Raw genomic sequence first — 13,846 nt, 5'->3', positions numbered from 1 at the left:
GCACATGCCACGGACTCGCTGTGGCAAAGAGCCTCCTGCACTAGGGGAACTGAAATCAACTCAGCATTAGCTAGAGCACAGAGCGTGCACGGGTCCGGCAAGACTCGACGTTGAGAAGCACGCACAGGCCAGACCAGGAAACCTTGGGAAGCCAAGCTGGCAGTTTGGGATTCATCCTGTGGACCAGGGGGAGTCACTGAAGAATTTAAAGCCAGGGAGTGATAGATTGGATTTGTGTTTAGAAAAATCACTTTAGACAAGTGAGACTGGGTGTAGGGGTGGGTCGTAGTTATAAGGAGACTGTGGTGATGGTGACGGTATCATAAGCCAAATTAGAAGCAATAGGAATGAAGAAAATAAAATAAGAAAATCAAGAGAAGAGGGAAACAAGAAGACATTAAAGATGACTCCCAGATTTCTAAATGACTATTCCAGAAGTGAATACTGCACTTTGCAGTAAATAATCAAGGAAACTTCCCACCCAAGAAAGACACATCATTTGTATTTCAAGACTCTGAATTCTATTAATTACAATTATGGTTACTAGTACCCATGAGGGGGGCCTGACCACAGTTTAAGAAGAGGCTCTACACTCTAGTTTCTTGTAGCAGAGGATTTTACGGGCTTCCTGGTTCATTCTGTCCAAGGATAAAGAGGACTTGAAAGGAAGTTAACCGGAGGCTCCAAATGATTACAGCCAAGGGAGAGAAAAGTAGATGTTGGTCAGTCTGAAGAGCAGAGCTTCCTGGCAAAGAAGCAAAGGGAAATTTGAAGAGCAGAACAGAATGATTAGTGTTAATGGGGTGTCACCCAGAGAGGCACCACGGATGGACAAAGACCCCCAGTTGGGTGTGGGTGCAGGGAAGGTTATCAGACAAAGGTGAGGACAGAATGAAAATGTAGAACCTATACTTTTAGTAAGTTGGCTCAGAAACATCTCAGGTATGACCAGAACTGATTCTTGTTTGCTGTTAGCAAATTGAGCACAAAACCCTTGGGAGATCCTCTTCAACCAGCGTCCAGAACGTGCTGGTCTTCTGAGTACGGCTACAGCTCTTACCCTACGGGGCTGTTTCACAGACTGGTTTTATGACTGGTTAGGAACTCCAATGGAATGCTGAATCACAGGAATGTGTTCTAAGGAAAAGCACCAACCAGCCATCTAACACACGGCACTGTTTATAAGCCCTCTACCTCATGCCCACTTCTCCTCCTGGTACAATGGGCTAGACCAAGGGAAGCCACAAGTCTCCCTTTTGCCTACAGGTGGTGCCCTGGGGTCTGGAGAGGTTCTCCAGTTGGGCTTTAAAAATACGACAAGGTTGAAAAAGCATTCTTAGGGGTCCTCAAGTTCTCTACAAGAAGTTTTTTTATTTTGGGCTTCTACAAATATATTTTGAATTAATTTCATGACCTCCTTACAATTCAGTGCCGCCCTGGAATGTCTGTGCTGACTCGGTTTCCAGCTTACACTCACACTGGGGGCAAGCAGCGCATCGTTGTCACAAGCTTCTGAGGAGGGGGAAGGGAAACAGGACAAGCAGGCGACAGCAGCAATTCTCCGGGTAGAGTGCTCCTAAGCGCGTCAGCAGCGCTGGGACACCCGGGGAACAGGTGTAGGAAGTGACGAAACAGGGAACATTGCAAATGCTAAGGTCACGCTAAGGTAATGCTAAGAAGACAGGAAGAAAGAGGTGCATGCGCTTTGATAAATGTCAAGACACACCTATTTTGGTCAGAAATGCCCCAGGGGAGGACTCGGGGGACACAGACAAGTAGGAGAAAAAGGGAAGAACACAGAGAGGTGGCTTCTTAGCCCTGGCGAGAAGCATCAGAGACGATTGTAAGGAAGGAGAGAGGAAGCTGGAGCTGGGGGGTGGGGGGGGCAGGGGGGCGAGAGAGGAAGCGCTCGGAGGCCTTAAATACATGGAAGAACTGTCTTAAAGTCCTTCAGGGAGGGAGGACTTAGCTTGATTCTTTGTTCTCCCGAGCTTCTGCATTCTTAGTGACTTTGCTGTGCTTGCATTCCATGCCTAGATCTGAGTTACTTTCCTATAATAAGTTCTTAAGACCGAGGAGACCTTTATTTTTTAGGCTAGAAAACTTCTGTGATTTGTCAGGTTCTGCTTGAAGAAGAGGAAAAGCATTGACCTTAGTGGCATTCCCAGGCCCACACTAAACATGCTCATATGCTCACCAAGCCTTAAACTGAGCATCTGTTCTGTGCTAGCTGCTCGGATACCGGGGAAAACTTAAGTGGCCCAGGCCGCGGGCCCCTGCAGCTCTCTGCAGTCTGCTAATCTAGAAGACGGTCAACACAGCTGCACCATGGCTCAGGGATAAAGGCTCCGCCCCCTCCCAACACTGCACTTATTTTTTTAATAAAAATTAATAGAGTAATGCCAATGTACTCAGAAGTTGGTTCTCTAGTACCTCCCTATGCAAAGGGTGGCTCCTATCCCAGCAGCAGTAGCTTGTGAGAAATGCAGAATCCAGGTCCCACCCCAGACCTGCTGAACCACAATGCGCATATTCCCATACCCAAGAGATCCACACGTACATCAACATTCAAGAAGCATGCATGCTTCTTGTAAACTTTTTTAAGAGAAATGACTGTCTTTTATCCATGAAGATAAACCTGCACATATTTTATATGTATTATTTAGAAATAATAACTTGATTGGTCATAGTTTCTCTGGATGAATACCATTTCAATGGGTCTTGGGCTAGCCAAGAAAAGTGTGTCTGGTTAATAGTCTAAAAATAAATTCTCAAGTTCCCTTTATAACTTCTGCATTTCTCATACTTAGTTTTTAACTTTTACTTCCAAATGGCCTATTGAAGGGAAAAAAAGTCTTGATTGTTATTAATTTTCTTGAAAACTTCATGAAACTTTTAACCCTGGAACTCACAAATTTAGAATATTTATTAAGGTTTTAAAAAATAACAATAATTATAAATCAGATTATTTGGCAATAAAACCTCACCACTAGAATCTTTAAAAATTAAAAATGCAATGTTCCCAAGTTTTCTCCCAATTATATTAAAGATAATGCATTTCCCTATTATCACCTACTAAGATAATCAAGGGAATTAATGGGAGAACTTTAGATAGATATATATTCATGTGTGTGTGTGGGGGGTGTGTATGTATGTGTGCAGAGAGAGGGAGAGAGAGGGGAGAGAGAGGAAGCTGTGTTTGCCAAACAACATTAAATAAAACTATCTCAGGACTCTTCCTGTTGCACATTCAAACAAGGAAAGAATTGTTTGGAAAACATTTTGCCAATTCCAATCCCTTCACTACTTCACTATCCCACGCTTCTGCCCAGGACTTCCCTGCCACTTGCCAGGCCCCTAGCAGGCCTCTCTTCCCACCGACTCTCTAAGTCACTGATGACCCAAGGGGCTTTTACTTCTTCTTTCCTGGACTTCCACCAACGCTCCCGAACAGCATCACCTTCTAACACACTGTCACACATTCCACCTTGTCTTCACTGCTGCTAAAACTGTGTGCTCGAAAAGGTAGAACTTAAATTACAGACACAAGAGAAGTCTGAGCACATAATAGATGCCCAATAAATATACTCATGGAGAACTCTACTCACCCAGAATGAACAAGGATAAAGAACATCTTCATGTTACCTAATTTAACTAAAGCTGAAACTGATCAGAACTAAGATTCACAGTGGACACCTGGCCTAAGATGGAGAAATTTAGGGGGTTCACAGTATCTGGTCACCCTTTTTTTTGTTCAATTTCCCCTTTGAATTAGCTAAACAACTAAAACAATTTAGAAAAGGTTCTTTTCAAAGTGTTCCAACCCACAAATCTTATCGGTATTAGTAACAACCTTATGAGCGCAAACAAATGGGAGCTATAAATAAGAGGAACACAGTCTAATAAGATTTCACAGGCACATGTTGATCTCTAAGAAGAGCTAGCTCAACCCGAAACTTTGTCTACACATGACTCCAGGGTTGACCCCCAAAAACCCCAAAATTTAAAAATTTCCCACCCTCTGTTGCCTTTCTGATAGTTTATGTATCTTATGTTACATCTTCAAAGTCCACTAAAAGTCCCATCTCTTCCACTTTTACAGAAAACCCACACCCACCACCACAAACTGCAATTAAACTGAGATTTTAAACTACATCAGAGTATTTGTTCTTATTAAAGCTTTGTATTTATGTCTTAGCTCCCCAACTAGATTTAAAAAAAAACTTTTTGATGTATCTACACAGAGCAAGACACATAAGCACACAAGAAAAATTTGCTAATCAAGTAGAACAATTCTACATATAGCAACCTAAAAAAAAGGATATTTGTTCAAATGTAGCAGGTAGGAAGTTTTAAAAGGATATTAAAGTCCTGAACAAAGGTGGAACACTGAGAAATGGTGAATTAAAATAATGAATTACTTCATTTCAGAAACGTTTGTCACCATAGATTTTTCTGAAGTTCGTCAGGCATCAGTTTAAGATGCATGTGCTTATGAACAAGCCATCTTCTGTGTTGAAACATCAGCTCTAAGAGGCAAATGACCTCTACTTGCAGAGCAGACCCAGAGAGTCTAATAAATTCAGCTCAGAGTTACACTTTTCCAAAATCAATGTCAGATCCTTTAATGCTGGCCAGTCCTCATAAACCATAAAATGTTAAAAAAAAAAGAAAAAGCCGTCAGTCTATCAAACATGATGGGAGAATTTTTAAAGTTCCTGGAATAAATGTCATTCTGAGTATATATATTTTTCTTGTTCTATGGGAAAACAGCACAAGGCCCAATTTTACTAGAAAACTGTAACGTTCCGAATTTCATCACAGCCAACTCATCCGGAGTACACACAGTCCCATGTACCTCACCCACCACCTCCACTCCCTGGTTCCCAGTGACAAAAAAAAAAAAAAGAACTTCACCCAAGTTCTGCTGACGTCAATGGGCTGTTTGCGTGCTAAGACAGACTTGTGGATGGATTGAAGACAGGGTGTTGTAACTCTTCTTAAGGACTGGATTATTCAAAGAAACCTCACTTCTAAAGGGAAGTGTCAGAAAATCCAGAACTCTATTTCAAGGAAAAAGCAGCAAGTAAATGTGCTTCAAAGTATGTTCTTAAACTCAAAGTTTAAATTCATAGTTTGGCAATGTCCTAAGCCTTGGAGTAATAAAACATGGCCCAGTTGACCCTTGGACAATGTTGGGGTTAGGGGTACATGCCCCCAACACCCTGCACAGTCATAAATCCATGTATAACATTTGACTCCCCAAAACTTTACCTAGAGTCCATACTGTTGATCAGAAGGCTTAACTATTACATAGTTAATTAACACATTTTGTATGTTATATGTATTATATGCTGTATTCTTACAATAATAAAGCTAGAGAAAAAAAATATTTTTTGAAAGTGTCACATATTTTCCCAATGTATGTATTTATTTATTTATTGCAAAAAATCTGCATGTAAGTGGGCCGACGCAGTTCTGACCCATGCTGTCAACTGCAATCACACCACCTTATGGGGCAAAAAGGTAAGAAAAAAAGTGGAAGTAAGAATAAGATTATAAGGATCCATGAGCCCTTTTGGGGGATTTTTTCCCCTTTGTTTCTTATGCCAAATACCATCTGTGAATCTAAACTTCTCAAAGAGTTTTCTCAATAATCAGAATGTTAGTGCTGGACATTCAGATATCTACAAAGAGCCACTTGCTCAAAGCAGTAAATTAGTATTTATTAAGAAATAAAAATGTCACATGTTGGACTTTGTGCTAAATGATAAGACCATAAGGGTTTTAAGAAACTGAATGGAAGAGAGATATTCTCGCTCTCAAACATTTACATTCTACTAAGAGCGACAGGTAAACGTCTGCCTTGTTGTTAATGTAATGAACATTTGCTAAAGGCCTGATTCATAGTATGAAATAACTGAATAAAGCTTTAAACATGTTCAAAGAGGACAGTGAAGAGTGCAGTAACCCAGGGGCGTTCCAGGAAGTGTGAACAGACGTTAGTGGGTATCTGGGGGCAGGGCTGAGCTGGCCCCAAGGAAACATTTTATCTGACCCATCTTTAGGACTGTTTATTTCCTGCATTATAGACAACAGACTGGGAAAACATCTCCGTTGACTTGAAACTCTGTTTACAAAGCTGGGTCAACTGTAAGTTCAAAGAGCATATTTCTTTTTCAATTTCTGTATGAAAAGGAATCTTTTCATTCCAGGAAAGACAGTGCTACTCAAATGAATCACAAAATCGTTGCTTTGACACACTTCAGGTTTGTGGCTGTTGAAAACAACTTTCAAATAGAAAATGCTGTCTAATTGTTAAGTAGCTTGTTCCTCTCAGTCTTTTTTCAAGTGCAGGGCATAGATCAGCTGACAAGCTATTTCAATTCATTTCAGTTCCATAAACCATGTGTAAAGATCTGTTCTCAGGGCTGAAATGGCACAAAAAAATGAAGACAGCGTCTCCGCCCCCATTTCTCCAGTGGATGCCCTTCGGCATAGCACCACGCCAGTGCCCCCAGGCAGCAGGGACAGAGCTCAGCTCATCTGGTTTGCTTAGGCTCACAGCTGACTTTCTTCACATATTAAAAATGCCATTGGAGCGGGATGTAGATAATGGGGGATGCTATGCAGGTGTGGGGGCAGAGTATAGGGGAAATCTCTACCTTCAGCTCAATTTTGCCATCAACCTAAAGCTGCTCTAAAAAAATCAAATCTCTTTTTTAAATGCCATTAGATGAGCTAAGTGTTTTATTCAGCATTTGAATTCCACAACTTTTGTCTTAAAGGATTAACCCATCTATACAAAGTATTATCTTCTTCTCTGAACCCTCAGAGCACTTCTAGAAGTCTGTATTCACATTCTCCGCCCTTCCTGATGGTTGTTCTCTGGTAAGTGGTTAGTTTGTGTGTTTGCTGTCTAGCGCCTCCAATAGAATGCAAGCTGCCTGAGGGTAGGGGCTGTGTTTTCCTCATCATCAAAGACCCAGAGTTAGCACAGCGCCTGGTACTGAGCAAGTACTCAGTTGAGAGTTAACCACTGCCTGGCAAAGGAAATGAATCGATGAAGGACAATCCACAGACCCACCCTTTTAGACTCTATGTTCTCCAAGGATAAAGTGCATGTCTAATTATTCTCTGTAACCTGCAAGTACACAATAGGGATCCAGTAGATATGTGTTACATCAGTGAATCAGATCGTGGCATTTTAGAGTCAGTCTAACCGAATGCAGACAGATGTCCCTTGGCAGCCCCATGCGGATGGTCACTCAGCCTGTCCAGATGGTTCCGGTGATGGGGCTCAGTATTTGCACTACAATTTCTACCCTCAGGTTAGCATAACAAATAAAAAGGAATTGACTGTATCATTATCCAAATATGGCAGCATTCAAATAAGTTCAAAGGCATTATCCTTGCCTCCCTAAGGATGCCATTTTTCTGCAGAGTATCTTGGCTGAGCCCAAACTGATGACCCCTCTGGGCATCTATTTATATGAGTAGATAACCTAAGACAGGATCCTTCACAACACTGCATGCGCCTCGGAATCATCTGTGAACCTTGGACAAACACAATGCCTGATTCTACTTCAGACCCACTGCATCAACATACCTGGAGGAGGGGACTGGGCAGATGTACTTACCTACCCAGGGCTGAGAAATGCTGAAATGACATTTCAGTTTCAGGTTCAAGAAAGATTTTTGTGGCAGGGATGCTTAAATCTCCAGTGGGAAATAAAAGGGATTTGAACACATTTCCCTGCCTGGCTCCATGGATGGTTTGGGCTTCCACAAGGACAGCAGTCAGAGACAAAAGGTGGAAAAGCTCAAGAACTGGGGACACTGTGGGCAATGCAGCTCCAGGGCCCAGGGGCAGTGTGAGACACAGAGGAAGCCAGCGCACCGACGCAGCTCAGAGTTCTCAGCGAGGTCAGCAGGCACCCTTAGGCAGCAGCAGGGGCTGGGGCCGGGGAGTGGGGACAGCCAGCAGTCACAAGGGGGGCTGTGGTTGGCAGACCCACTCAAGCACATGGCAGACACCCTGCTGGGGACTTCCAGGGGCTGGAGAGGAGAGGAACTCTGCAGGGAGAGGCAGTCGTTCATTCAAAACATACTTAATTGAGGACCTATGACTTGCCAGGCACTGCAGGAGCTTCTGGGTTAGCAGAGAGTGGGAACAAACAGAATCGAGCTAGGAAATGTAGTTTGTGGTGCTCATGACTATTACACTCAAGGCATTGAGAATATAATTTTAATACCTAATATAAAACTAGATACACACAAAAAGATACGAGTAGGTATTTCTTTTCCTGCCCTTTTGCTTAAAGAAAAGGGAAATCTTCTTTGGCCTTCTCTGTTTATCCCAAAGGTATACTGCCTCAGCACACACTGGCAGTTTCTCTGGGACCCAGGCATTTCATATACCAAGCCATCCTTGTCTCAATTCCCACTTTGCCCCACGGCCTCTGGGAGAACCACAAGTGGCACACAGCCTCCCCTTTGTTCTGGCTGCAGCTGTCCGCCGGCACGAGCTCTCCGGAGCCCAGGGTAACGGTCCTGCCCATAGCTGTGCGCAAGAAGCCATGAAAGGAAAACAGGCCACCACATGAACACCGTGCTCTCTAATTACGAGGTCCCCCCGCGGGAGGAAGGCCAGCAGACAGGCGGACACATTCCAATTACACCGATACACCTTGTAAACATCACATATTTTTATTCCGAGATTAAAGAGAGCCCACGTCCTCACAACACTCCTGAGACGACGCTGCATCTCAGGGCCGTTGCCAGGACTGCTGGGGAAACAGGATATCCTTTGGTTAAAATAGACTTTCACGAAAATAACAGCCTCCAATCTGGAGGTGGTCAAATGTGACTTCCACGGCAGGCTGTCCAACATTTCAATCACAAATCTCAAAGAGCCTTCAGAAAGGGCAGGGTTCATCCACTCCGAGGAAACTGGTTGTCTGCGTGTTTTTCTAGTTTTTGTCCTCACCATCCAGAGGCCGTGGGCAGTCGGTTCTGTTGGTGGTAGTGGGTGTTGAGGCTTAAATCTGGGTACTGCGTGGGTTACCCGCCTTCACTCAAGGTCAGCTTTTCAACACTGAACTAACTTAGCCACATTCTCTCATCCAAGTCATCTGGAGACCAGTGGCCTGAACGTATCCGGTGAATTTTCTACATAACTGGTTCCGAGCTAATCTGAGGAGAGAAGGTGAGGGGCCTTTGGGGGTGGGTCACCAAAATAGGCCAAAAAGAAAAGTCCTTAAACCCCCTGATCCTCTATCACAGGTAAATGTTAGGGCAAATACATCAGCTCCCAAAGGAATAGGTTTTCCACTTGCCCCAGTAAAACTCAGCTCATATAAATGAGAACTCAGTGCAGACTCCACGCGACAGTGGCAGCTGTCTGAGGATGGTCCAGCAGCTGCGGGCTAACGGGTCTTGAAATGGGCATCGCAGCCTCTACCTCAGAGAGGTCAGGACTCAAGGAGGACGGACAGGGGGACCTTGCCCACTGACCGCCTGCGGCGGGGACAGTCATTTGTAATCTCTCACATTAACTTGAGTTTTGTGCGTCATCCCTCAAAGTGAATGCTAATGCTGCAAACGGGGGAAATTACACCATACAGTTTCCTCTACAAGAACGCAGTCCCTGTGTCAGAGAGAGAGATGACTGATGGAGGAATCTGCCAGCAGTGACTCTCCCACCTCAGGGGCACTTGAGACAAGGCTCCAAGATGCTGGGGGACTGCGTGAATGGCTCTAAAGGCAGGAGGACGGCAAGGGGGTTCTGAGGAAAGACAAACCTGTCCGTGTCCCCCTGCCCCATTCCAGAGGGAGGCGACCATCAAGGAGGCAGTCAGCAAGGGACAGCCACGAAGGGCACTGCGTGGAGACACCGGGGACAGAAGACAAGGTCCCTTGCTTCCGCACTGACGTCTGAGTCAGGCCCCGCTCAGCGGCGGAGAGCGCTCTACGCTCGGCGATGCCTGGGAAGATGCAGCGGTCAGTGGATCGCTCACCCTGTAAGCACCCTGACTAGTCAGCAGCCATGTAAGGGGCACAGCAGTGAGTCTGGAGGGGGGAACTTCGAGCAGGAAAAGCCCTCAGGCTCAAGCTGCCTACAGTCTGGGACAACAGCTAGACAAGTAACACATACAAAAATAAAACCCTTCAAAGCTCATCCTAACACGGATGTGGACAGCAGACCGAGTCCAGAGGAGAAAGAGGCTCACCTTGACCCGGGTGAGAGCGGTGCGGTCAGGGAGAGGGGGCAGGTTATCTAGGCTTTGCTCCCAGGAGCCAGACCTTAAAGAGCAAAAGGAAACTCAGCCAGGGAGAATGAGAAAAATAAAATTCTAAACAGATGGAGCGATCAGTGGAATGGTGCGGGCGTGGGACGCAGTATAGAGCATTCAGGGGGCACTGGGGCTGGTGGGGTGGCTAACAGGGCTGAAGATGGGGCAGGAAGCCAGGCCCTGGGGCCCTTGAGCTCCGGGCTGGAGAATCTCAACTCCACCCCGTGCTCTTGGGGAGCTGCAGGAAGTTGAGGACAACAGAGCCACTTAATGGGCAGTGGGTTTTAGAAAGATCTGTCCAGTTGGTGGCGACGAGAGGCTAGATTAGCGGGGAAGCCAGACGGGAAGCAGGGAGACCGAATGGAAGGTCCTTGGCCCGTCCAGGGTAAAGCAGCAGGGGCTTGCTCTAGGGCAGTGACCATGACAGTGGCGAAAACGAGAGAAGTCGGAGCTCAGCTTAGGAGGTTGAATCATGATGGGATTCAAAGGAGGCGGAACTGCAGGCCAAATGACTCTAGCTTCCTGGGTGCTGGGAAGGGAACACGGGGAGCAGTTTTGCAGAATGCATGCTGGATGATGAGTTGAGACAGGAATATTTTGAGTTTTAGGTCCCCACTGTTCATTCAAGTTTAAAATATAGGAGAGATCAATGATGAATACATGTACCAGAGAATTCTCTCTTCCAAAATGGGGCAGAGCCTCAGCACTGAGGCAGGCCAAATTTATTTTTTAATTAGAAAAGAGTTTAGTGGAAAAGTATGATTGGAATGAGAATTCCAAAGGATTATTAAAGACAGGGAGATTGTCCTGTAATGGGGGTGGTAAATTTCTGCTCAGATTGACTGTATTTGACTTTAAATATCCAATGCTTACTAGGTCATAAAAATCTGTTGAACTTCCAGTTAAAAAAAATTTGTTTTTCCCTTTTTCTTAAACTTGGTGTGGAAATCACCACATTAAAAGTAACAAGTGACTTCATTTCCAAGTCTAACTTTGTTTCTACTTTTCTTAAAAACTGAAAGTGACAGGTCGGAGCAGGAGTGAATGAACATTTTAAGGACTGCCTTCTTGGGCGCAATCAAGTCCCTATCAAACTTCTTTTCCTAGAATTACTAATATGTTATGAAGACTCTCATTTCTTTAAATAGAAAATCAAGTCCACTTTCCCATAACTTAGATCAGAAAGTCTGCTGCTTGTTTGCTGGGTTGTTGTTGTTTTTTTTTTTTATAGTTGCAGCTTAAATTCAGAATTATTTTTACAAGTCAAGGAAGACGTAGATCCTTTTGCAAGAAGCGGAACTTTCACAATGAGTGAAAACCGAGTGTGCTGAAATGAGGGGCTGGTGAGAAGGTGTTGCCACAGCGACACGAAGGGAAGTGAAGCTCCCAGCCTACACGCTGGACCCACACATGCCTCCAGTCCCATGGGCGCTCTTCATGTGTTCCATCCAATTCCTAAAGCAGGTACCACAATAAAGAGCAAAATGCCTATCTTTGCTCTAATATTGAAACCAGCTGTGTTGATTCCTCTCTGACCACATCTCTTTCCTCCTCCCATAGTAGTTCACGCACACAAAATGTTTTCAGGCCCGACAAGCAGGCTCTCAACCTGCTGGTGCCTGCAACTTCTTAACAGCATAAGCCTTTTAGCAAGTAGGTTGTTTTCAAAAACTGCAAGAACCCAGGGGAAGCCATGGTGATATATAAAAGGATGTCTTTCTTTTAGAAGAAGAAACTTCAAAGCAATCCCTGACATGCCAGAATTCACTGCTTTTCCAGTAAATATTATCTGTTTTGGCCAGAGGATGCTAGGTTTTTTTTGATAAGTTCAAAGATGAAGAGCCTGTGTTTGACGTAGCTTTTCTTCTATTTGCATTCTAAGCTGGAAAACGTCATTGGTTGGGTATGTACAACATTACAAGCTGGTCAGTCAGAGTGAAAGGAACCAGAGTTCACTGTGGCTTTGCTGACCCTTCGGTGAGGACCCAGCCACGGGCTCACTGCACATTTACAGGACAGGCAACATTGTAAAAAGGAAGTTAAACGATCTGATACATACCTTTTAAGGACACAAGAAGTACTATAAAATAATCGCTATTAATTACGAGTAATTTGTATATATGTGAGAAATTTGTATGTGTTAAAGAATTTATATTAAGGAATTAAAGGGTATGTGTATCTGTGTGTGTGTGTGGTTTTTTGGCTTTTTATGTGTTTTTTTGTTTTCTGGTTGAATCAATTTGTGTCCTCAACCCTCATTCATAAGATGTCCTTTCTGGCTCCAGCCTGGACTCCTACCCACCGTCTTTCACACACTCACCACAATCTTCCTCGTAAGCTTCACCAACAGCTCAGTTGGACTATTCCTGAGTTTTCTACTGACACAAATCACCTTCCATTGTGTTCAGTGGAGAATCAACTCCAGCAAAGCCCACGAACATCCTCGGAGGCCGTGGGACCAGGAAGAGACGGTCACACTGTCCATCAGTTAGAGCTGCCCGCTGTGCGGCCTCTGAGCCCTTTATCTCCCCATGAGCATCTCAAGCATTATCGTACAAGCTCTTCTTCGCCACGTGCAGAATAAAATATCAGTGGGTCTGACCCAAAGGAATTCATAAGCCGCCGAAGTCCAAGACAGCAAAAAGCAGTGTCTTGAAGAACAAAATTGGGGTTGTCGGGGGGGGGAAGACAGACAGAACAAGAATGCTGGCTGCAATGATTGAGATTTAACTGAATTGAGCACAGATGAGACGTCAGAACCACGGGCACTCTAGTCCCACTTTTGCCACTGACTCATTGGGCGGCCAGTCCCTTCTTCTTTGCCCCAATCTCTCTGTGGTATAATTTCAAATTATCTGCCCATCTATCCGGGATATACAAAGTTATCCATTTTGTAAATTCAAATCTACATTTGTACCAAGTTTTTTATTTGGTCAGTGGGAAATGCAGCATTTTTCAAATATCTACTCCTTAGGAGACAAATGAAATCTCCAGTCTTCCTAGTGTCTAAGGCACAGGGTCCCTGTGGCAATCCTGCCTAGCCGTAAGCTCTTAAAGCCTGACAAATGAGTTCTTCTTTCAGTGAAAGTTTGGCTGGAAGTTCCAGACGAGATCTCACAGGCATCAGTTCTCAGCGGCGCCACGGGGGGTTTCTAGTTTAGTCTTCAGAAACACAGCTTCCATCAGTTGAGCCAGTGGGGACCGTGCTCCAGGCAGTGGGCTCATGCTGTCCAAACCCATCTGAGAGCGATTCGCCAAGCCGAGCACACCTGAACTTCGAGTTGGCCTGGTTTGGGAATGGGGTCCCCCCGGTCTGCAGAGGTTTCCCTTTCCCGGTGGGGTTAGCCATCCGGTAGACCCACTATGGGCCAACCGCTCAGTGAGCTCCCCTTCAGATCAGAAGCCGGTCATGATCAAGGGAAGGCTCCTGCTAGAAATTCCCAGGGCTCCTGTCCTCCGAGGGAGGTTTCTCTCCCAAACGCCGAGGCTGGCTGCCCTGAAATAGAACGCATCCTGTCTAAACACAGCTGGGCACTCCTCTTATTTGCTGG

At 44.8% G+C, this 13,846-nt stretch overlaps 2 long non-coding RNA genes across 4 annotated transcripts in view; one reads left to right on the top strand and one right to left on the bottom strand.

Moving 5' to 3' along the window:
- Window positions 1-13,846, bottom strand: part of LOC118971301 (uncharacterized) — a 374,798-nt gene that overhangs the window by 327,074 nt on the left and 33,878 nt on the right. The gene's annotated exons all lie outside the window — the stretch shown is intronic.
- LOC140845537 (uncharacterized) lies at window positions 8,758-12,479 on the top strand. Its single transcript, XR_012124370.1, has 2 exons — window positions 8,758-9,208; window positions 9,832-12,479. It is a non-coding gene; the product is annotated as an uncharacterized lncRNA (long non-coding RNA).

This window comes from Manis javanica, chromosome 13, assembly GCF_040802235.1.
Source record: "Manis javanica isolate MJ-LG chromosome 13, MJ_LKY, whole genome shotgun sequence".
Classification (NCBI taxonomy): Eukaryota; Metazoa; Chordata; class Mammalia; order Pholidota; family Manidae; genus Manis; species Manis javanica.
The sequence above is the reverse complement of the archived record's forward strand: the minus strand, read 5'-3'. Positions and strand labels throughout refer to the sequence as shown.